The sequence below is a fragment of the Adiantum capillus-veneris genome, chromosome 15 (assembly GCF_014529385.1).
Source record: "Adiantum capillus-veneris isolate H3 chromosome 15, ASM1452938v2, whole genome shotgun sequence".
Lineage (NCBI taxonomy): Eukaryota > Viridiplantae > Streptophyta > Polypodiopsida > Polypodiales > Pteridaceae > Adiantum > Adiantum capillus-veneris.
Window position 1 is genome coordinate 17,038,083 of NC_140945.1, and position 23,181 is coordinate 17,061,263.

Here is a 23,181-nt window from a genome sequence, read left to right on the forward strand (position 1 = left end):
ATGCTTCTGCTGGCAGCACTTCGTCTGGCAATTCTGGTGATAAGGGCAAAAAGAAGATGCGTTGCCATTATTGTAAAGCCAATGATCACTTGATCAAGTCGTGTCCTAAGTTGAAGGCCAAAGAGGCTAAGAAGAAAGAGGGTGGTTCCACTGCAAATGCTGGTTCCACTACAAATGCATCCATTGTTGAGTCTTCTGTGAAAGGAGATTGTGATGCTGATGTTGATGCAGAATGGGCTTTTAGCGCAGAGTGCACTTACAATCGTGCTGTCCATGATGCATGCTTGTCACTTGCTGCAGATTCACATGTGTGGTATTTCGACAGTGGTGCTACAAAGCACATTACCTCACATCGTGAATTGTTTACCTCTCTCGAGTCTGTCCCTCATGGGAATTCAGCCACTTGTGCCAACAACGCCTCTTATCCAGTTCAGGGAGTTGGAAAGATTGTGCTCACTGCTGCTAATGGCAGTTCCTTCACACTTGTTGATGCACTTTATGTACCTGGGATCAAGAAGAATCTCTTGTCTGTATCCGCACTTGCTAGACTTGGACTTGTAGTCAAATTTGTGGATGACAAATGTACAGTTCATGATCTCAGTTTTGGTGATGAAATTGTTGCATCTGGGCTTTTGTGTCGTGGGCTGTATAAGCTCACTTTGTATGACAAGTGTGGACAAAATTTTGCAAATGCTGTTGCAGATTCAAGGGCTATTTCAGATGCAAAACTTTGGCATGCACGTTTTGGTCATCTGAATTTTGCCAGTTTGCTGCGTTTGCAGAAATCTGATATGGTTGCTTCTTTGCCGCCTCTTGAAGCACCTGTCAAACATGTTTGTGAAGGCTGTATTCTGGGTAAAATGCAGCGTTCTAAGTTTCCAAAGGATGGTTCAGTTAGGGCCACATGCAGGTTGCAGCTTGTGCATAGTGATGTTTGTGGGCCCATGCAAACTCCGTCCTTGGGCAATTACCTGTACTTCGTGACTTTCATTGATGATTACTCCAGGCATGCATGGGTATTTCCGCTTAAAGCGAAGTCCGAAGTTTTTATGTGCTTCAAACAATTTTTGGCTATGGCTGAAAATGTCTCAAAATGTACTATGGGCACCCTCCGTTCCGATCGAGGAGGGGAGTATATGTCTCATGAATTTAATGCATTTCTGGCTAGTCGTGGGATAAAACACCAATGTACAGTGCCTTATACACCTCAGCAAAATGGTGTTGCTGAGAGGAAAAACAGGTCACTAACGGAAATGGCACGATGTATGGTCAAAAGTCAAGCTTTGCCGCATTCTTTTTGGCTTGAGGCCATCATGTGTGCCACTTATGTACTTAACAGATGTCCTACGAAAGCTTTGCAGTCTATTACTCCATATGAAGCATGGCATGATAGAAAACCTTCTATTGAGCACATGCGTGTTTTTGGCTGTTTGGCATATGCTTTGGTGCCACAAGTGCAGCGCAGAAAATTGGATGATAAGGCTGTCAAATGTATTTTTGTTGGTTATAGTGCTGAAAGCAAAGGTTACAGGTTGTATCATCCGCAAACAAAACGTATTCTGGTTTCACGGGATGTAGTGTTTGTGGAAGACTCTGTTCAGCCCTTGCTGTCATGTACTAGAGACAGTAATGTAAGCTCACAGGACATTTATGACACTTTGTTGCCTCTTTTCAGTGGTGGAAATACGAATGTAAGTTCCAATGAGGCAAATGTACAGCCTATGGGGGTTTCTGAAAATGTTTTAGAACAGCCTATTACTGATGCAGATGTACATGATGTACTTGATGAGGAAAGGGCTGAAAATGAGCAGGCTAGAGGTATGCCAAAATGGCTGGTGCACACTTTGCATGACAGTAAATTGGATGCACCTTTATCTAGTCGTACTCGTTCAGGCTCTCGCCATGCATCTTATGAATCAGATTGTTATGCTTTGGCTGTGTCTAGTTTACATGATGTTGAGGAGCCTCTGTCTTTTGATGAAGCACAGAATTCAAAAAATTGGATTGCTGCCATGAAATCAGAATATGATGCACTTATAGAGAATGACACATGGACTTTATGTGATTTGCCTCCTGGCAAAAAGGCCATTGGTACGAAGTGGGTTTACAAGTTGAAACGCAAGCCGGATGGTGAGATCGATCGCCATAAGGCTCGACTTGTTGCAAAGGGTTATGCACAACAAAAAGGCATAGATTATGAAGAGACTTTTGCTCCCAGTTGTCGTATGACTACTGTGCGTTTTCTATTTGCATTGGCAGCTCATTTTGGTTGGGATGTACATCAATCAGACATTGTTACTGCTTTCTTGAATGGTGACATATTTGAGGAAGTTTATGTAACGCAGCCTCACGGTTTTGTCATAAAAGGACAAGAGGACAAAGTGTGCAAATGTAAGAAGGCTTTGTATGGGTTGAAGCAATCTCCTCGTGCTTGGTATGAGAAAGCTGACACTCATTTGGTTAAACGAGGCTTTCGTAACAGTCCAACAGAAAGCACATTGTATGTAAAGCGTGAGGATGATGTATTTCTCATTGTGGTTCTTTATGTTGATGATTTGCTGATCACTGGACCAAATGAGAGACATATTGCTGAATTTAAGGCTGATTTGATTGCTACTTTCAAGATGAAAGATTTGGGGTTGTTGCATCATTACTTGGGTATACAGTTTAAGCAGTGTGATGGTGGTATTGCCTTGTGTCAGAAAAGTTACATAGAGACATTGCTATGTAAGTTTGGACTTGAGGATTGCAAACCTATTGCCACTCCCATGGAAACAGGTTTGAAGTTGCGTCTACATGATGCTGGCGATCCTGCTGATGTCACTCTTTACCAAACTGCTGTTGGCTGCCTCATTTATGTATGCAACACGAGGCCAGATATTCAGTTTGCAGTCTCGCAGGTCAGCAGATTTATGCATAGCCCAGGGTCTAAGCATTGGCAGGCTGTCAAGAGGATTTTCCGCTACCTTAGTGGCACTTTACATCTTGGCTTGTTTTATCCCAAGGGGGGATCATTGCCGCCAGACTTACATGCTTTTTCGGACTCAGATTGGGCTGGTTGTTTTGACACGCGAGTGTCCACAAGTGGTTTTTGTTTCATGCTTGGCAGTTCATGTATATCATGGTTGAGCAAGAAGCAACCTACTGTGGCCACTTCGAGTTGTGAGGCTGAGTACAGGGCAGTCTTCACAGCTACGGTTGAGTGTGTATGGCTCAGACGCCTTATGGCTGACTTGGGTGTTGGACAGGACACTGCCAACACTATCTACACTGACAGTCAGAGCGCATTGGCAGTTGCGAGGAACCCAGTTTTTCATGCTCGCACAAAGCACATTGAGGTGCATTACCACTATGTCAGGGAGAGGCTCTCAGCAGGAGAGATCAGCTTGGCTTATGTGCCAACACAGGACAACCTTGCAGATCTTTTCACAAAGGCATTGTCTCGTGAGAAGCTTGAAGCTTTCCGCAAAGCTTTGGGCTTACTCCCCTTTGTGGACTGATCCTGTCCTCAGGGCATGGCACTTCCCTTTACTCATGTGCTAGCTCTCGTTCACCGCATCACTCCAGGGGGGATTTGTTACCATATACATGTGGTAGTGATGTGTGTGAACACACTAGGACCGCCGGGAAATTTTTTCCCTCTTTAGGAGGTTTTTTCCCCCGTGCATTGTATATACGCCCATCACTCTAGGGCTATCTATCTTTCCATTGCACACTAAGTAACACACTCTCTATTGTGTGCCTTGAGCTTCCTTCGTCTTCTCCAAGCTGTGTGTGTTTCTCTGCAACCCTAATTCCAACATAGAATTCCCAAGCCTCCTTGATTCACCGGCCGAGCAACTGATTCCCAATGGGCCCATTTCCATGGCCTGGAGGATTTCGTGTTGTTTTTCCATAAAAACCTTTTCACTGGTTTTAAGAACTCTTTCCAGTGACACTTAGCCATCTTGAGAAGCGGGCTAGTGAAGGCAATATAAGGAAGCATAAAGGCATTTATCACTTTTATCCGACTTGGGAATGGGAGAAGAGCATACTTCCACCTACTCATTTTTGTTTTGATTTTTTCTAGCACCCACTGAAATCTTTGCTTGTGAGTTATGTCCACCACCAAGGGGGCTCCCATATGTCTGAAGATGTTCCCTTTTGTGACAATCTTCCCCGACCAATCAGAAGGGTCAAATGAGTCATTTTCCGATAGGGAGATCAGCCTTGACTTCTCTATATTATAATGGGACCCCGAAGCTACTGAGAATATTTGTACAATCTCCAGAGCTTTCCTGATGACCTGGGGGCACGCCTTCAAGAAGAGGAGAGAATCGTCTGCAAAAAGTTTTGCTAGGAGTTGGCTGTTTCCTGGCAATTCCAGGCCGTGCAACTCCCCTCGTTCCGCACTAGGTTCGAGCTTCGTGATTAAAGTATGTGATCCTATGGCGAATAGCAAGGGGGGCAAAGGACATCCCTGCTTAATAGACCTTTTGACCTCAAAAGAGCCCACAATTCTATCGTTGTATAGGAGCTCTGACTGGCTCCCATCTCCTAGTACACTTACCATTCGACATAAGCGCGGCCCAAAGCCCAAAGCTTCCATGACGGCTTCTATGTATGTCCATGTTATTCTGTCATAAGCCTTATCCAGGTCCAACTGTAGTAGTACACATTCTTGCTTTGTGACAATTGCGTACTCGATGCCCACCAATGCTGCCAAGATGTTATCGTAAATGGATCTTCCTTTGATGAACCCATGTTGAGGGGAGAGATAATCTTGGTTAGTAAGGGGGCTAGTCTAAGGGCTACAACTTTAGCAAAAAAAATTGTAGGCCACTAACATCATCGTTATAGGGCGCAAGTGTTTCAGTTAAGAACAACAGATCTGTTTGGGGATGGGTTTTATAAGCCCTCTCTTTACACTTAACTCCAACAACCCTTCGATAATGGCTTTATTGGCCAACCTTGTGATTCGGACCTTGAGATATTCCCAAAATTCTCTAAAGAATTCCACCGTCATCCCATCCCAACCAGGGGACTTTTCCTTGCCAAGGGCTTGCAATGCTAGTGAACATTCATCCTCGAAAAATTTCCTTTCCAAGAAAATAGCTTCCGAGTGGGGAATCTTCTTCTTGACACTCTAAAGTAAGGACCCTCTGGCTTTTTCCACTTCTTGGGACTGGGTCTCTGGGCATCCAATGATTTGACCAAGATAGCTCAGCATCAGTCCAGCCATCTCATCCTGGTTATGAACTGATGTTCCTTTCTCATCATCGAGCGAGCGGATGTGGCCTCAGCTCCTCTTGATTTTTAAAGCCCTAAAGAAATGTGCTTGATTAGAGGCTTCAAGTTGAAGGGAAGTTTCCTTGGAGAGAGCCTTGCCTTTCTGATATCTTCTAACTTCTCATCAGCTAGGTTAGATTTGGCCTCGAGCCATCGTTTGTGCTCATCCTCAGTAGCCAGCCCCTTGGCTTTTCTCGAGGTAAGCAAGTGTACCTCCGCCGTAAGATGCTGCAGGTGTGCCTCCCTAGCTTTCTTGATTCAGGGGGCCGAGGTTTTGATTGCTTTCTGAATGCTCTGAGCAAAGAGGTCCCACGCCTTGTGTTTGTTGAGGTCGACATCTTTCTTGAGCTTACCTAGTGCTTTCTTGGTTAGATTCTTAAAAAGAGGGTCTTTGAATAGGTGTGCCCCTATTACTAACAGTTTTTTCCACCTCTTGGGGTCTGCTTCTCCCATGTATTCTTCTTAAAATGTATGTGCAGAGGTATGTGATCCGGTAGGCTTTTTGTTGGGACTACCTTCATCTCCATCAACGACGGTATCTAGTCAGCTTGGTGTGAGCAGTAGCATTTGTCCAGCCTTGAGGCAGAGCAGGCATACTAGAGGCTTGTGTAGGTGAACCTAGGCGTGCTGTTCCAAGGGCCGATTTCCCATAAGTCAATCATCGCCCATTTTTCACACAGACTTTTCCATTTAGTTCTTTTCGAGCCAGCCAGCATACTGGAGGATCCTGTTCTGTCCCTGCTCTTTTCTACCATATTGAAGTTTCCCACCAACATCCATTCACCTTCAATAGGAGTATCTCTAAGATGCATCCATAGTTTAGCTCTATCTTTTGCATTGCAAGGGCCGTACACATTCACAATGGTGAACGGATGCCCTTCCCATCTGATCATTAGGAAAAAATTGGACCCCATTGGGGCATGTAAGGATTCCTAATTTTAAGGGATTAAAGCTAATTTTGTAGGGGATGGAGGGAACAAAGACAATAAATAGGGCTACTTTTGTAGCTTTCTCTCTAACTTTTGTAGGGCTACTTTTGTAGACTAACTTCTCTCGAGATAGGAGAGGGGGGGAAAGTAGGGAATGAGGGTGGTAAAGTAGGAGGAAGAGGGGGGATAAAGTAGGAGAGAGAGGAGGGTAAAAAGAGAGAGAAGTAAAAGTAGAGAGAAGAACCATTCTCTCTCTACCTATCACCAAACAAAGAGAGTAAGTAGTTATGACAAAATCCACTTTTCAGTTCGTGCATCAATTCACCCCAAAAAAATGATTTTTTTATAAAATCTTCAAAATGGATCTTTTAAGCTTTCAAAAGGTCCCTATATATATATATATATATATATATATATAAAACATTATTTTTTTAGAAGAATCTTGCTTTTATAAGCTCCAAATCTAAAATTCTTTGGGTCCCTCTCTACATTAATTCCACAAAGAGAGTAAGTAGTTATGACATCTTCCACTTTTCAGCTCGTGCATCAATTCACCTCAAAAAATGATTTTTTAACAAAATCTTCAAAATGGATCTTTTAAGCTTTAAAAAGGTCCCTATATATATATATATATATATATATATATATATAACAATATTTTTTTAGAAGAATCTAGCTTTTATAAGCTCCAAATCTAAAATTCCTTGGGTCTCTCTCTACATTAATTCCAAGAATAAATAGATAATGCCACATCATCAAAACGTCCATCTAATAAAGCCTAAAAATTGAAAATTTTAAAATTTCAAAATTTTCCTTCTTTGAGCTCAAAAATTGAACCTATATATGAAAAAATATATTTTTAAGTCTTTTTATCCCAAAAATTGTCTGTTTATCCCAAAAAGTATATCTTGTCAAATTTTTTCCCCATCATAACTTTCCACCATGTCTCTTCGCGACATAACCAATGAATCACCTACGCCGTCATCTACTAGGTCAACTAATGTCAGTCTGCGTCTACAGATCGAATTTGCTCCCACAAAAAAAAAAAACGACGAGAAAGCATCTCAACTGGCATCCGTACGACGGTTTTGAGGAGAAACCAATGTTGACTTGTGGTTTGATGGAGGGTTGTATCCAAAAGATCCGCTCGTGGGCTGTCATCCGACATTCCGTACATTCCCAAACTTAATCAAATATGTGGGAGAAGGAGAACGTGGTCTTCTTGGGTATTGTAAGAGATTGAACTCCAATCACGCAGGTGCGTCGGCATATTTCCGACAACAATGTCAAGTGTTACACATTCATTCCACAAATCTCTAACAACAACTACTTTCCACAGAGAAACAACTCAAAGATCTTAAAGATGAGATGAAAGCTACAGAAACAGAGGTAACTAAGCTACAGATTGCAATGATGCACCTAAAAGCCACTCCATTTGGCATGCGTGAGCGTAAGAGGGAGTTCTCTTCCATTGAAAACTTAGCCTCTAATGGAGGGGCACGTAAGAAGCGGATCACGGCAACTAGGTTTTTTTTTTAATTCACAGTGTTCATAACTCTCAAATAATTTCCATCAATTTGTAACTCGGTTCACCTTTTGAAATAGGACATATATACAAGATGTGTGTGGAAGTTTTAGAGAAGAGGACCGTTGCAATCTTCTCCTAGGATGTATCTCAAAGGAAGATATACTTTACATCATAGGTTGTGAAAAGGCCAAACACATGAAACATGCCATCACAAAGGAGATCCTAAAAAAGGTATCGCCGTAGAAGCTCTGCAAGAAGGGGCAGAATATCGTCTAATTTATCTTTTTGAAGACACTAACTTGTGTGCTATTCATGCAAAACGGGTGACAATAATGCCCAAGATTATAGCTCTTGCGCGTCGAATCAGAGGAGAGAGAGATTGAATTTGACTTTTATGCAATTTTGGCAATGTAAAGATATCTTTTTCAAATATAACGAGTCGTGGCTTTTTCAAATATAACGAGTCGTATACATTTGTGTTTTAAGTGATATGAGTAAAACTAAGCACAGAGAGAGAGAGAGAGAGAGAGAGAGAGAGAGAGAGAGAGAGAGAGAGAGATGTCGATAGAAGATCTGTCAACCAAGTGTGGTTGATTGAATAACCAAAAAAGAATAATATCATTGTATTCTTGTAAACCTAGCCTAGAAAAGGTTAAAAAAGTTTGTCTGGGGGCCTGCCGCAGAGGCGCGCGAGAAGGCAAAAGTAACTGTTACTTTTGCCTTCTCGCGCGCCTCTACGGCAGGCCCCCAGACAAAATTTTTTAACCTTTTCTAGGCTAGGTTTACAAGAATACAATGATATTGTGCTTTTTTGGTGTTATTTATATGAAAAAAAACTCTTGATTTTGGTTTAGAGAATCGCACAATCATATCACAAGATAGAACCAATCACCTACTGTCTATCGTACCATAAACGCAATACAGAAGATGTAAAGTACTAGTAAAAATCAAGTCCCATTCAAAATTTGAAATAGCAAAGTACAAAGATGTGATATATCTCTGCACAAATTTGAAGGAGTTAATTACAAGATATATGCAACTATTGAGTGCTTGAGCCATCTAAGATATGGCGAGCAATGTTTTCTCGATGCTCTTGGGCGAATCCACAATTCCCCTTGTCCGACAATTGGTACAGCATACTTGTCGATGTAGATTTCAAAAAATTCTAAGATAGGCTAAAAAGATTAACTGTTTAGGTGAATAGTTGCGTTCACATCAGGGAATCGGGTGAAGAAATTGTGGAGATCGTCACGATCTTGCCACTCGGGTGTTTGTAAAAACGCTTGGAAGCGTTGTAATGCCGTGGCTTCGAGAGGGGTGGAGGAGGATGCCATGATGCTAGCTCCTAAGGTAGGAATGCAAAGAGTGCTAGAGCTCAAATGAGAGTGTGAACAGGCTATGTAGGTGAATTGTGAAAATGATAGGGTTTAGGAGGCTTTATATAGCGCCCCCCCCCTCCAAAAAATAAAATAAAAAATAATAACAATAATTAAAATATTAATTTTTTTTTCATAAAGTAACACAAATAACAAGATATTATAAAAAAATTTCAAATTAAATACAATCATTTAACTCTAAAAACACATCACTACGACTTTAAGATAATCTGCATTGCCAAAATTTGATACAACCATCTGCTTGAACTTACAATTGTGATATTATAAGAAATTTAAGTACAAAACATAACTACTCTAATGATAAAATCAGATTCTCTTCCGTCATCCACGCCTTTTCAATTTGAATCGTGCTCTCCATGCGGCTACCAATCTAACAAAAAAAAAAAGAAATAGCATACCCACCTTAGAGCAGGGAATAATCCAAAGAACATAAAGATAACATAATTAAGAGAGAAAAATCATTCACCTTACGTCCTCCGATGCAAAATTTTGTATCTTCTCCATGCTCTAAACCCATTATCACTAAGTGCTCCCACACATTGGCCAATGTCCAATGCTTGTTCACTTGGACGGTCTCAACAACACCACTCGACAATTTGATTGCAATATCAAATACCTCAATCGTAGCATCGGTGGATTGCAATGGAATCCATTCACCAAGCTTGCACATCCATCTTTCATAGAAGTACCGCACGTAAAGGGTGGAGCGCACCTTGATGAAACGGATAGCAATGCCGAAACTTCCAACCTGACACTGAAAGCGATCTCTGTTGTGAAGTCCTTCAAGATACCCCCACTTTTCGCCAAGGATGGCTTCCAATGTATCGTAATATAGATCTTTGCAAACATACATAGTATTTGTATGATGGAAAGGCAAAGATCCGAATATGCTAGCGAAGACATGAGCAGGATAACACCATCCAAGCCCAACGGAACGCGAGACTTTTCCAAATTTTAATGATGCTCTCACATCAGCTACAATCTTGGCTTTCAAAGACATTATAGTGAATGCATCTGGCTTTGGCCACTCCATGCTACGCAAGGTTGTAGCCTCCAAAGGTTGTATATCTCCGTAGCCTTGCTCATCTGTAGGTACAATGTACTTGTGGGTGTAGAAGAACACCCTTTGTCGTGCAAGGTTTGATGAACTTGTGTTGGAGAAGAGAATATCCCCAAGACTTGCATGCATGGCCGTAAATGTGCCTGAAAGGCACGAGAGCGGTTGCTTCTCCACAAGGCTAGAAGGGAAAACATCTACATAGAAACAAAACAGTCTGTGAGATATAAAAAGTCCAATTTTTTGTTACCACCAAAACCATTGAAGTGCATGGGACATACAACTACAAGGAAAATCCCTTGGGTTGGTGATCCCGTAGACGCATTTGTCCAAACATGAAGACATGTTGAACGATTGCCACCGTACCCTTGTCTCTTACTTGCTTGAAGCCTATTAGTCTTCCCTTCCAATGGAGATCAACGTTTGTTCTTTCACGAACACGATGGGGACCGATTGTGGAAGGTTGCATGTAGACCCACGCACCTTCTTGAAAAACCTGAGGTTCCCATTGCTGCTCCTCATTCTTCGAGTTGTGGAGAACCATACTTTGAATGATGGGTTTGGGGCGTCTATTTTGACCATTGTTTGCCATGGATGCTTAAGTGGGAGCTTGAAATTGCAATGGAGAGCTTGGGGAAGGAGGAGGGAGACAGAGTTTAGAGAGAGAGTGGGAGCTTAAAGTTGCAATGGAGAGCTTGAGGAAGGAGGAGGGAGACAGAGTTTAGAGAGAGAGTGGGAGATTAAAGTTGCAATGAAGAGCTTGAGGAAGGAGGAGGGAGACAGAGTTTAGAGAGAGAGTGGGAGCTTAAAGTTGCAATGGAGAGCTTGAAGAAGGAGGAAGGTGTAAGAGTTTAGAGAGAGAGTGGGAGCTTTGTGTTATGGAAAGGGGCTATGGAGGAAGGGAGTCTTGGGAAAAAGGTTCTAGAGTGAGAAAATGACTTTTTGATCATAGGGTAGGTTTGGGGGGAGTTTTGGATGGAATATTTTGAATTTAATTTTTTTTTGAAAATTTTGAAATTTTAGGGTTTTTGCAAAAACGTATCTGTGGACCCACCACTTCCCCCCCCCCTTTTTTTCCCCTCCCTCTTTTACCCATCCACCTCCCTCTAGGATACAAAGCAATAAATGAGTGGACAACCCTATTATTCTCTCTACTTTCTTAGGTTCTAGACTTATATACATTGGTCTCTTCCTATTGGCTGGAGCCTAATTAACCTTAATCCTATATGGCCCAAGGAGAGTCCACATTTTTCCTAATGATTCTAATCCCCAGGATTCTTCCAGATGGGTGGTTTAGAACCAACTTCGCCTCCAATTCTCTGTCCACAATGCTTAGGACGCCACTGAAACCATTACTTCCTTCTCCATAGAATACTATTTTCTTTCCTAGCGCCTACTTTCTCTTGCTATGGGCATCTAAATGGTGTTCCCGGATGGCCCAACAGTTGACTGCCTTCTCCTTTTTTATTTCCTCCCAGAATAGAGTACTCTTCTTATGGGTTTTCAACCCCTTTACGTTTCAAGATAGGATAGTGAGATACTCCATAGTTAATGAGGGGTTCATTGAGAAAGAGGAACGAATTCTTCAGCATCCGAATCATCCCCCCCCGCTCTCCTTGGTCTCAGGAGAATCCGAGGGTTTGAATTCTTGGGATTTTTTTTCCTGTAGTGCTACAAATGGATTGTGCAATGGGACAGTGAACCCCTCCTTTTAATGGGGTGGAAGACGGACTAGAACCTTTTACCTCAAGTGTTCTCATGACTTGAAGTACTTTGGAGTCTCTTGCCACTGCCTTCACTCTTTTGGCTCTTTTGAGACTAGGGACTTGAACAACCGTCCCCGTTGTCACTGTCATAAATTTTGGGGCAGCCGCGGGAATAATGATCTTATGATTATTGCATGTGGTTTATGCTGTCGGAGCTGCAGTACCCTTAGATTTCAAGGGGCAATCCTTGGCGAAGTGTCCAAAGTTGTTGCATTCAAAACATGCTCCAAAGCATGTTCAAAAGTTGAGCGGAATAGTGACAAGCCCAGCTCCGGCATTGATTACCATGCTCTTAGGTGGCGTTTTAGACACATCCCATCCTATGCACACCCTTTTTGAGGTTCTGCCAAACCCTCTCTTGCTAGGTATAAATAAGGGAGTGCCTAGTTGACTAGCAAGCATCCTAAGATTATCCCACAGCTAGCTAGGCAGTCCCGCAAACTACACCCAGACCGGATGGAACCCTTGTAAAGATTTGACTGAGTCGAACACTGGCTCCCAAGGCACCATATAGACCGTAGTATTTAATAGGACCTTTGTCGAGGATCTTTTCCACATCGGAGGCCTCTTTGAATCTCACTGAACAAAACCCTTTAGCTAGGTAAAAAGTACTTTCAACTGCTCCTCCATGACCAAGGATTTGAGGGCCCTGAAGCCATTGAACATCTCAAACCTGTTCGGGATTCTTCCACTGAACCCAAAAACCAATGTTTAGCTGAGCTTGCTTGGCTAATTGTTTTGTGATAAGCGTTGGTGGAATCGCTACAATAATAGCCTCGGCAACCTCCACGTGTTGTGGCAAGGACTTTCTTAAAGCAGAATAGGCCCGATCTGCCAACTCATCTTCCCTCAGCCCACTGTGGTTTGTTTGGGAGCATGTCCTTTTGTTGTTGTTAGGGTTGGCCTCAATCATTTTGTTGACTTCCATGAGCTCTTGCTGAAGTCTAGCTCTTGTATTCTGCATTTTTTTGATATCCCCTTCGCCCGACACCCCTTTTTCTGAATCCTTATAGTTAGACCCCTGGAGTATGTTAGGAAACAAGATGCCTGGCCTGTGAGCTGCAGATGCATTTGGAACTTTATTTACGTTCGTACAGATGGGACCCTGAGGGACCCCGTCTTTTAGGGGTTTTACCTCGAATGTGAACCCTTGAGCTGAGGCAATTTTCTCCCTTGTTTCCTCCAAAGGAAATTTTTCGAGACAGTTTTGTCCTTTTCGATACCGCTTTTGGCGAATTGGGGACTCGATATTGTCGCATCCTCCAGCGGACTCATGGCCGGGCTGTTGCCTTCATCCATCTGCAAGGCAAGCTCCATTTTGGGTATTTTACCTACCGCTAGCATTTTTGAAAATTAGACTATATCGGATTCCATCCTCAAGTAACTTGGTTAACTTCCAGCCCCACGGAGCAACAAAGCTTTCAAGCTTTTAAACCAGCAGCAATACCTTTAATAACTTTTTTTTTAAAATTTCACTCAAAGGCAAGAAGAGCGATTATTTAGATGACGATTATTAACTTTAGAGCAGGAGCAACGATTATTTTAGATTGCAAATGGCGATTATTAGCTTGGGAATCACGATTATAAAGTCACAGCGCGCTCGCGAGCCAGACCTTCACTCCCAAAGCTACTCGGAGCCAGCGCTCCACTCCAAGAACCGGGAGCCTTAGGCTACGTTCACCTCACCCGAGCCTCTGGCTTGTCCTGATCTTATGCACCCAAGAACCACACTATTGTGTATACCCCGAAAACTGTCCACAAAACAGTTGCACAAAACTCTTCCTCTTCTCTTTCTTCCAATGTTGACACACAGTAGGAAGTCTCTTCTCTGCGAACTGATACAGATACACAGAAAGTTTCCTCCTATGCGTATTTCTTAACCTACCTTTTGTTTCTTCCTTTTACTCATGCCGTCTTCAAGCTTGGTCCCAGATCAGATCCACACTCTTAAAATAATTTCTAACCTTACTCTTAGCTCACAACCTTTTGATCTCTTTCTTGTTCCACACATAGGTTTCAAAAAGCCAACACTAAAAAAAACAAGGTAAAGTTTTAACGTTGGCCTCAAGATGGCAATATTTTTAGTTGTAATAAATTGTGTGTGTGTGTGTGTGTGTGACATCAACGTTCGAAAAAAAAGTCATTTTGAAAAACATACAAAATTTTCTTTGGGTAGATTCAAAGAGGAAATTTTACAAAATAATCGGTATTTTTTGTAATTTTACTCTATTTTTATTTAAAAAATTGAACATTGGTGTGTGTACATGTGTGTGTGTGTGTGTGTAAGTGTGTGAGTGAGTGAGAGAGAGAGAGAGAGAAGGAGGTAGTATTGGAAAAAATCGGGGTCCAATGTATTTTAATCGGCTGAAATTGTAAAATCTTAGTTACATTTTGAGCTTGCTTTTAAAAAAATCAAGGAATTTACACAAGTTTTAGTGTTATTACCAACAAAAGCTTCAAATTTTGACCTAAAAATCAAAAGAGTTTCAAGTTTACCCTTATTTTCATCGGTTAGAGAGAGAGGGAGAGGATCTTCTTTATACATTTTTAATGCCTCACATCAACACCAATGTAGAGACACCTTTTAAAAACACTAAAATGAAGAAAAAATCATATTTTATGTAATCAAATGGTGATGAAAAGACTAAAGTGCAAACAAAGGGTACATTACATTTAATGTGATAGTGAAACTTTTGATGGTGACATATTTGCACGTTTTCTCTACCAACTCCTCTATATGGCCTTCTTAGGCCAAAAACAAAATGGGAAAAGCTTGTTAAGACCTTTTTGAGCTTTCAAAAATATATCATCCAAGAGAATGTCTTTCAACAACGCTCCCCACCCCCCGCCCCCCAACAAAAAAAAAACAAAAATCCCCCAAAAAAAAAACCCCTTGACAAACGATCTCTAGAAAACAATCTCATTAGCAATTTGTTTCTTTTGGCCAAGCTCTTTCATAATGCCACATCCTTTGAAACTGCAAACATAGGTGGCAGAATTTTGAGAGAAGCCTTCGCCTTGCATACAGTGTTTGGGGAAAACGTGTCTCACCTTAACATCTTGCTGTTTTCAATTTCAAAATTACTGGGTGAGGACAAGAAGAAAAGGAAAAAATCCACCCTAAAATAGAGAAAAAATGTGTAAAAAAATGAAATAACCCAATTTTTAAAAATCTTCTCTTGGCAAATTCAAGGAAAGGAATTTTGTATGTTTGGGAAAATGATTTTTCCTGAACACTTCTTCCATATATGAAACAAGGTGAGGAATCACGAGGGCCTGCCAATGGAAGGATTTGTGAAGGTGCTGTCAGGAAGTAGGAATATTAGTGGGCTCATATGAGATGAGCATGTAAATTCAAAGCTGTGTTGAATAATACGCTTAACTACTCCATGCACTAATTTTTTATTAGCAGTAGCTAAGAAATTGCTCATTTGTCATTTTAACTAGCAAACTTATCCATAATTAGCGGAGAACTATTCAACGCAATCACTAATTATTGATTAACCTGTTAATTTTTAATAATTAGTGGACCCATCACGAGTTTTGAACTCAGGACTTGATACTCCAGAGGGAATCAAAGGTCGGTGTGTGTGTGTGTGTGTGTGTGTGTGTGTGTGTGTGTGTGTGTGTGTGTGTGAGAGAGAGAGAGAGAGAGAGAGAGAGAGAGCTTATTTGCCAATTTTTCAACAGACCTCAATAGTCTTCGGAAGCTGATGTGACAGAGAAGGAGAGAGAGGGAGATGGAGCTCACATCCAATTTCTTCAAAGTTCAAGAGTCTTCTGGGTACGGTTACCTATTGCTTTGCCTCTCTTGCTGTCATTTCTGTCATGCATGTGGAGCTAGTTGCCTGTTGACGTTTCTTTCCGACAAAAGCCTCCTCGCATTTAATTTACTCTCTCTACCCATACCCAAGCAATTCCTTCATTCGTAACCCTCTCAGTACCTCATGACTACTCCGAGTACAGCGTCAGCTGTAGACTCGAATAGACTCGCAAAGTCGCACAAGACTCTAATGCAGAAATCGCATGCAACCAAACTTTCTGCACACGCACGCTTTCACGTTGTTTTGACTCCTGCAAGCCTTGCTGTGCAAAACTGCTGGTCGTCCACGGACGCCATCTGTGAAAAGGCCTTTTCTTAGCAGGCCAAAAAGAGGGAGAGGCTCAAAGAGAGAGAGAGAGAGAGAGAGAGAGAGAGAGAGAGAGAGAGAGAGAGAGAGAGAGAGAGAGAGAGAGAGAGAGAGAATCTACTCTACTAATGGGTGATTTTTAGAAATTTTTCTAGTGGTACCCCTACTAGCCCCGTCCTATTGGTAGCTTCCATATTACATTCATTTGTCGGGATGATTCCTCCCTTCTGCAAGGGCTGGATCCTTGATGTCCCATTAACCGTTTAAAACGTACAATGAGTTTTGAACTCACACGGGTTGCAGCAACATCGTTAGAGATTATTGATGTAACCAACCCAACATGCGCACGCATGTTGCCAGTGCATGAAACATAAAATTAAAAAAAGGATGAACACCTGCGCGTGACACCTGCATCTTGCACGAGCGTCCTGAAGGCTGAAATTCCTTGTGCACGGCCCTCTTGCCCTGTAGCTTCTTGGTTTGCACTCTGCTACCTCGAGCCTCGTTGACGCCTCACAGTAACTTCTGAGCATCGTCATCACTCTTCGTTGCAAGACGGATCAACTCAATTTTTTATTTATTTTTAAAACATTTTTCATCATTGAGTACCCCCTACCTAGCCCCTTTACCCTAAAAGCATTGAAATTGAAAAGTCCAAGCCCTTCACACATGGTTTGTGGTCTGCCTCAACCCTCAAGAGAATTGTTGTTTAGCCTTATTTGCAATACAAAATCCAAGCATTAAAGTGAATTCCACATGTAACGGCAATCTAGAAGACACATCCAACGGCCCAACTTATGCATCATTCTACACACCTTGCCTCTATGGCCTTCTTTGCACACCAAAATCTCTCCATTCCACCACGTTGTTGATGAATATTCTTGGTGTTAGAAGTGGATCAAGGTACCTGTTGGTGGATCACTCAATGCTACACCCATCTTAGACTTGCAATAGCAAATGTACAACAACAATCAAAACTATGTACCATTGAACAAAAGTGAGCCAATAATGAAACCCATGAGCGTTATTACAATTGGAGTTTGGTGAGAGAACTACCATACAATCCTCCACCCATGAATCAATAGTCGCCACCAAGATATCCAGTGGGACAAAATAATGTTTGCATTAGGAGCCAAAAGACCGCATCCCATGCTAAGGTAGCAACCAACTTTTCCTATTGACAATAGAATTGTTGTAAGATACACTCAACCAATCAAACCTTAATAAAGTCACGCCTTAGTGCCTAGTCAAACCTACTATGAGGGACCCAAGGAACCTTATGGAATCTCTATAGAAGCCAATTTTATGAGAAAGTTTCTTATTCTGCATGGTAGAACATTGAGATCTTACACCAAACCTTATATATACCACAACCAACAAGGGATCACTATCTGGCAAATGAAAACACTTTGATGTTTATAGCCAACCCAAACTACAGTTGGGCAAGGCACTGATGTAGCCACCTTAACTCGTGGGACCACTCTATGAGTGTGAAGGCGGTCACTGGGTGAGGAATTGTCCACACAAAGGAGAAAGACACAATGTCGTTTTGTTGTCTTTCTGTGGGGTTTTGAGTAGTCTTGATTAATATTTGCTTAGTCTTGAGTCTAGCCTCATATGCCTATAATAAAGCATCTTGTGGCTTGAAGACTTTCTCGGACCACATTGTCATTTTGTTTTGTCTTTCTATGGGGTTTTGAGTAGGCTCTACTAAGGCAAACCCCACACAAAGACAAAACAAGACGACAAAGAGTTGAGCTTGAGACACCTAAAAACAAAACTGATGAAGCATCCCCTCAAACACAAATAGAATCAAAACCACAAAGCAACATGGAAGTAGGAACTCAACCACAAACTGTTAATGAGCTAGAAATACAACCTGAAAAACAATACCAAACTGTGATCAAACCAAGAACTCATATTGATGAACGAGTGTGTGCAAACATCCCATATGACAATAGGTCATATCTAGAAGTACATATCCCACAGATTGAGGGACAATTACCAAATGAATTATGGAATTTCATTCTAGAAAGACAAAGGAGAAGTACAACTTCTCAATCAGCACCAATCCCACGGATAAACATGGAACATAAGCATCTAAACCTTTATGTCAAATCTCTCTATGGTGACATTGGATATGTCGCTTCAAAGATAAAAAATCTTGCACCCTAAAAATGTTAACCTCTTACACATTACTCTCTATATTGATGGAGAGGTTGCATGCATGCTATATTGATGGGGAGGTTGCATGCATGCTATAGAACAAAAGTAAGGTTTTAATTTCACAAAATCTTCTATGTTTATTTAGACTTATCTTTTTTGTTTATTTCACATCATTAGAATGCAAGGTGTGGCATTCCAAGTTTAAGCTTTTGTATGCTAAGGAGTTGGTGAACATGTCAGCTCACATCCAATCCATGAAGCCAAACATACGGATGATTGATTTGTGGCGAGTACTCGTCCCATCTGCAATGGAACACCAAATCTCGGAAATACAATAAACCTTCATCCTCCTCGATCGCGATAGCACAAACTTGCTAGCCGCAATGCAAGTAGTTCAGATCCCCCATAGCACCTTAAGTGTATCCCACAATATTCATGATAGAACATTCACCAAGATGAGCAATTTATCTTAAATCCTGATTAGCATAAGCTTGTGTCTAGATCTAGCAACTCCATGGCAATAGGAATTTCCCAATCTTTGCTGGGTTATTCTGATTAAAGATTAATGAATGCTATCAATCATACATGGGTCCTCCTTGTTGAAACTCAAAATGGGCTCCTAACCAATACAACCATTCATACAACCAAGCCATTTAGCATCTGAGGAGAGAGCTGATATTTTAAAATGTACACAAATGGTAATCTACAACACATCAATTTTACTATGGTACAGTATGTTACAAAGGCTCTTCTTCCCTTTTTCTCACATTTAAAACATGGGTCAGCACAATGTATAAACAAGTACTCTTCCTTCCTTCATCTTCCCTTTCATAGCATTGCACTAAGGCAAACCATCATGTTTTTTAATCCCCACCACCACAACCACCACCACCACCACAACCGCCACCACCACAACCACTGCCTCCGCATCCAGCTCCTCCGCAAGTACTTCCTCCGCAACCTCCACCACATGCTCCAGCTGCTCTGCATCCTGCTGCTCCAAGCGCGCCATTGCCGGGGCTGTAAAAGTACGATGCCCAAATCATGGGTGACATGTCCCACCAGCAATAATATGGCATCATGGCCTCTCGTCTTGAAATAGTTGACGCTCCACTTCTCGTTGTCATCACAATAGCCCCTATGTGGAACATGGGTGACAACGTTAGGACATTTACAAATTCGGGCATCATGGTCTTGTGAGAAAGAAGTAGACAACCTTGCATCGCCAGGTACCCCATGTCCTATCAACATAACAAGATGGCATAATCTGATCTGAGCAGAGCCCTCCCTGTGACCATGCATTCATGCATTTCAACTTACCCCATTCATCAGCCGAGGCTGCCTGTGGAAGTGGAGCTCGACTTGACTTGAGCTTGATTTTCAAGCCCTCCATGTCATAGATAGAGGTAGCAATTATATTCAACAATAACAGTACGAGAACCATGCTCTCCGTGGGTAAAACCTATCCACACAAGACCATCTTTCAAGTAATAGATCTACAAGAAACAGCTCTCCTCAATTACAAGCATGGTAACTAGAAATGGAAGGTAATGCTTTAGTACCTCCATGGCACCAGTCCTCCAATTGAAAAGAGCAATTGCTTTCCCAAGGGGTGCATCAATTGGATTGTAGCGAATTAAAGTGACAAATCCTCCTTCTTCTTCATCAGTAGCTCCTATCACCTCGTAGTTAAGCTTTCGGCCGCATACAAGGCGTATCTGAAGAGTGAAGTTGCCCAAGAAAAATCTTTAAGAAGAGGCACAACTTGAGGGGGGTAAAAAGGGCACAGTTTTTAGAACTTTTCCTAACCTGATTGCTGAGGCTTCCATGTATTTCCAAAAGAGATGTTCCACATTGGGTCTGCCATTGCTCTACTCACAGCAAGTCAAGAGCTATTGTCGAAGAAACCCCAACATCGCTGCATCGATATGATTGCCGATGTGTCCCGCTCCGATATCAATTGCCTGGCACTTGCAACTATTTTGTCTGCAAAACCAAATAGAATGTTGCACTCAGCTAATTCATTGATATCAACCGAGATGCAGATCCATAACAAAAACAACTTAAAAACCTGTTTCCCATATTTTTGGGACAAACACAACCTTAAGAGTACTTAATAGTGTCTTGAAAAGAAAAATTATACTTGGAGCAGTTCCTACAGTGTTGTAGATGTTTGGGTACTCCCATTCACCTTGATGAATGTGGAAGCACCTCTTCTCTTCTGGGGTAGACGTCTGCCCATCGGAATACCTGAGAAGACGCGACACGTACATATGAAATTGAGAATGTCCAATCAAACAAAGTGACCATGATGTGAGTGCTATGCACCACTAACCACGAAAGGACAACGAAGACCACTCCATTGGTGTGATCAAGAACAGTCTTCGTCAGCCAGCATCCATGTCCACATGTCTGTAAACCCTCAATCATGTAGCAGTTGTCATCCGTAGGGATGCAATTGATGGTTTGGAACAATCGTGGTGCAAGCTGAGGAGGCGTCACTGATATAGACACAAGCAATGATGGAGGCTTGTCATTGATGGAGCGGCGCGAAACCGCCATATGTGACATACTCAACCACCCATCATAAGAAAGACTGGGAGTGGATAGCAGTTGCTGCCATGAGAGATGAGCCACACCAAGTATCTCACTACCAACTATCTTTTGCTTGAGTGCATTGCCGTGCTTTCATAGAAGCTCAAGCCGCAAGCCATTTGTCAACTTCTCAACTTCCAATGTCCAAGTATGATTCCAGGCAAGTTCAGAAAGCAAAGGCACGGAGGCAGTTTCAAGCTTGAAATGGCTACACTTCCTCTCCATTTGGAGACGGACACAAAAATTTCCTTTCTTCTTGTGCGGTACATTTCGAGCTTTGATGACAATTACAAAGATCTGTAGACAAGTTTATGGGTTAAATCACAAGTCCTTACAAGAAGCACATATTTCTAGCAGCAGATTCCTAGTAGCTACAGAGCTAAAGAGCGTTCTCACCTGCATAAGTTCTCTGGAAGCCAATAGAGTGAAGTCCAATGGCATGCCAAGTGCTGTCGTCGGCTTGTTGGCATTGAATGATAAATTGGGGGCTGGTGAGGGCAACAAAAGAGGAGCTGGTGGCTCTCCTCTATACATACACCAGCTCGCTGATACAGAGTGCCATAAGATTCCTGCCACAGTCGGCATGTTTGTTCAAAGCCCTCTTGCAACTTCTGGCCCGGGTTTCTATCTGCGTCAGTATCATCATGCTCAAGAACTTTGCCTAGTATGCGCTTGCGGGTTCAGCTCCTGAGCATGCCACATCAAATCTATGTCGTATGTTGGAACCAAGAAAAACTTGCGGCCTGCCATTTTGCTCAAGAGTCTCAGTCAGACGAAAGGGAGAGGGAGAGAGAGAGAGAGAGAGAGAGAGAGAGAGAGAGAGAAGGTTCGCCTCAAAGCACAACAAGAACGTCTTGTCCAGGCGATGAGCTTCACAGCAGCGGCCACTGCTCCCAGCATTCTAAGCCCTATCACAGTGTTGCCATCCTCAATTACTACGCAATCCTGTAGCTTGGGACTCCCTGCACAACATGGCACGCTCTCTTGCAAAGGCTAAAAACGTGTCCTAAATTTTAGCCATCCACGTGGACGTCATCCGCGAAAGAACGCCCAATCCAGCCCAATACTAAGGCCTTTCTTGAGCATGCCAAAAAGCATAGAACTCCACGGGCGTACCTATGTTGGTCATACCCAATAAGCAATGCAAAGGAGCTCATCAAGAACTTGTTATGCTTTCAAGAATAGAGGAGAGTAGATACTTAGCATATTGTTCTCAACAAATTTATGGGCATGGTTTTCATGGATGGCCAATCCACACACCCAACCATTTGAGTGGTTTAACAATCGGCAAAGTATTGCCGAGAATAATGTCTTTCTCCAAATGCCTCTAATCAACAATCACTTCATGAATTTGTTCACCTTGCCAAATTTTTGTCTTTGTTATAGACTAGTATGTGACCCACGCGTTGCTATGACCAAGAAAATTTTGGCAATTGGATCTCTCTCTCTCTCTCTCTCTCTCTCTCTCTCTCTCTCTCTCTCTCACACACACACACACAGAGTTATATATATAGGTAGGTATTTGTGTGTGTATCTGTGCACCCACGTGTGAGGAGGATGGAATTGGAGTCCTTAGAATCACTCTAAGAAGACAACAATGCATAGGTATGCCTTCTCTCTATTTTTCTCTTTCTCATATTATATCTGTAGATTAAGACTCATCCAGTAGATATTTGTTCTCTCTTTCTCCACTTTCTTTTCCTCTTTTCTCGATTTTTTTGAGTTGAAGACTTGCTGGGTAGTTCTCTCTCTCTCTCTCTCTCTCTCTCTCTCTCTATATATATATATATATATATATATATATATATATATATATATATATATATATATATAGATATATATATATATATATATATGTATATGAGCACATGGAGTGCTTTCAGTGAATCGGTTGTGATTGAATCATCATTTGCACGACTTCTAATAAATTTGAAGTGCCCATATCTCCCTACTCGTTCACCAATGACAATGTACCAAATTTCTATAAGCATGATATTGTTGTGCCATGCTATCACCAAAAAGTATAACAAATTTTTTATTTGCTAAAGGAATAACAACTTAGCATCACATCCTTAAATTTTAATTTTACGGTCCCTAAAAATATTAGAGGTAGGATACTGGCTCTGTTGGCCATTTCATTAATTAATTAACTGAGAAGATTCGTTCTGCTTCCCCTTCACCAAAGCAAAACTTTGTTGCCTCTTGGTTCCCACATCGTGTCCGCTCTCACCCCTCCCGTTGTCGAGCTGATACCTGCTGCCACTGCATTGTTGCACCATTTCTGCCTAGAGCTCCCTCAACACTGTTCGTAGTGTTTGCAGCAACCCACCGACCTTCCCTCGCAT

The 23,181-nt window shown here is 41.9% G+C and overlaps 1 pseudogene across 1 annotated transcript; it reads right to left on the reverse strand.

Annotated features, from left to right (window-relative positions):
* Positions 1-18,760: 18,760 nt before the first annotated feature.
* LOC147440339 (glycine-rich domain-containing protein 1-like) lies at positions 18,761-21,945 on the reverse strand (annotated as a pseudogene). Its single transcript, XR_015190376.1, has 7 exons — positions 21,233-21,945; positions 20,577-21,133; positions 20,385-20,491; positions 20,051-20,227; positions 19,804-19,959; positions 19,562-19,703; positions 18,761-19,379 (listed from the first exon to the last, which is right to left on the reverse strand). The product of XR_015190376.1 is annotated as a glycine-rich domain-containing protein 1-like (transcript).
* Between the last annotated feature and the right edge of the window lie 1,236 nt (positions 21,946-23,181).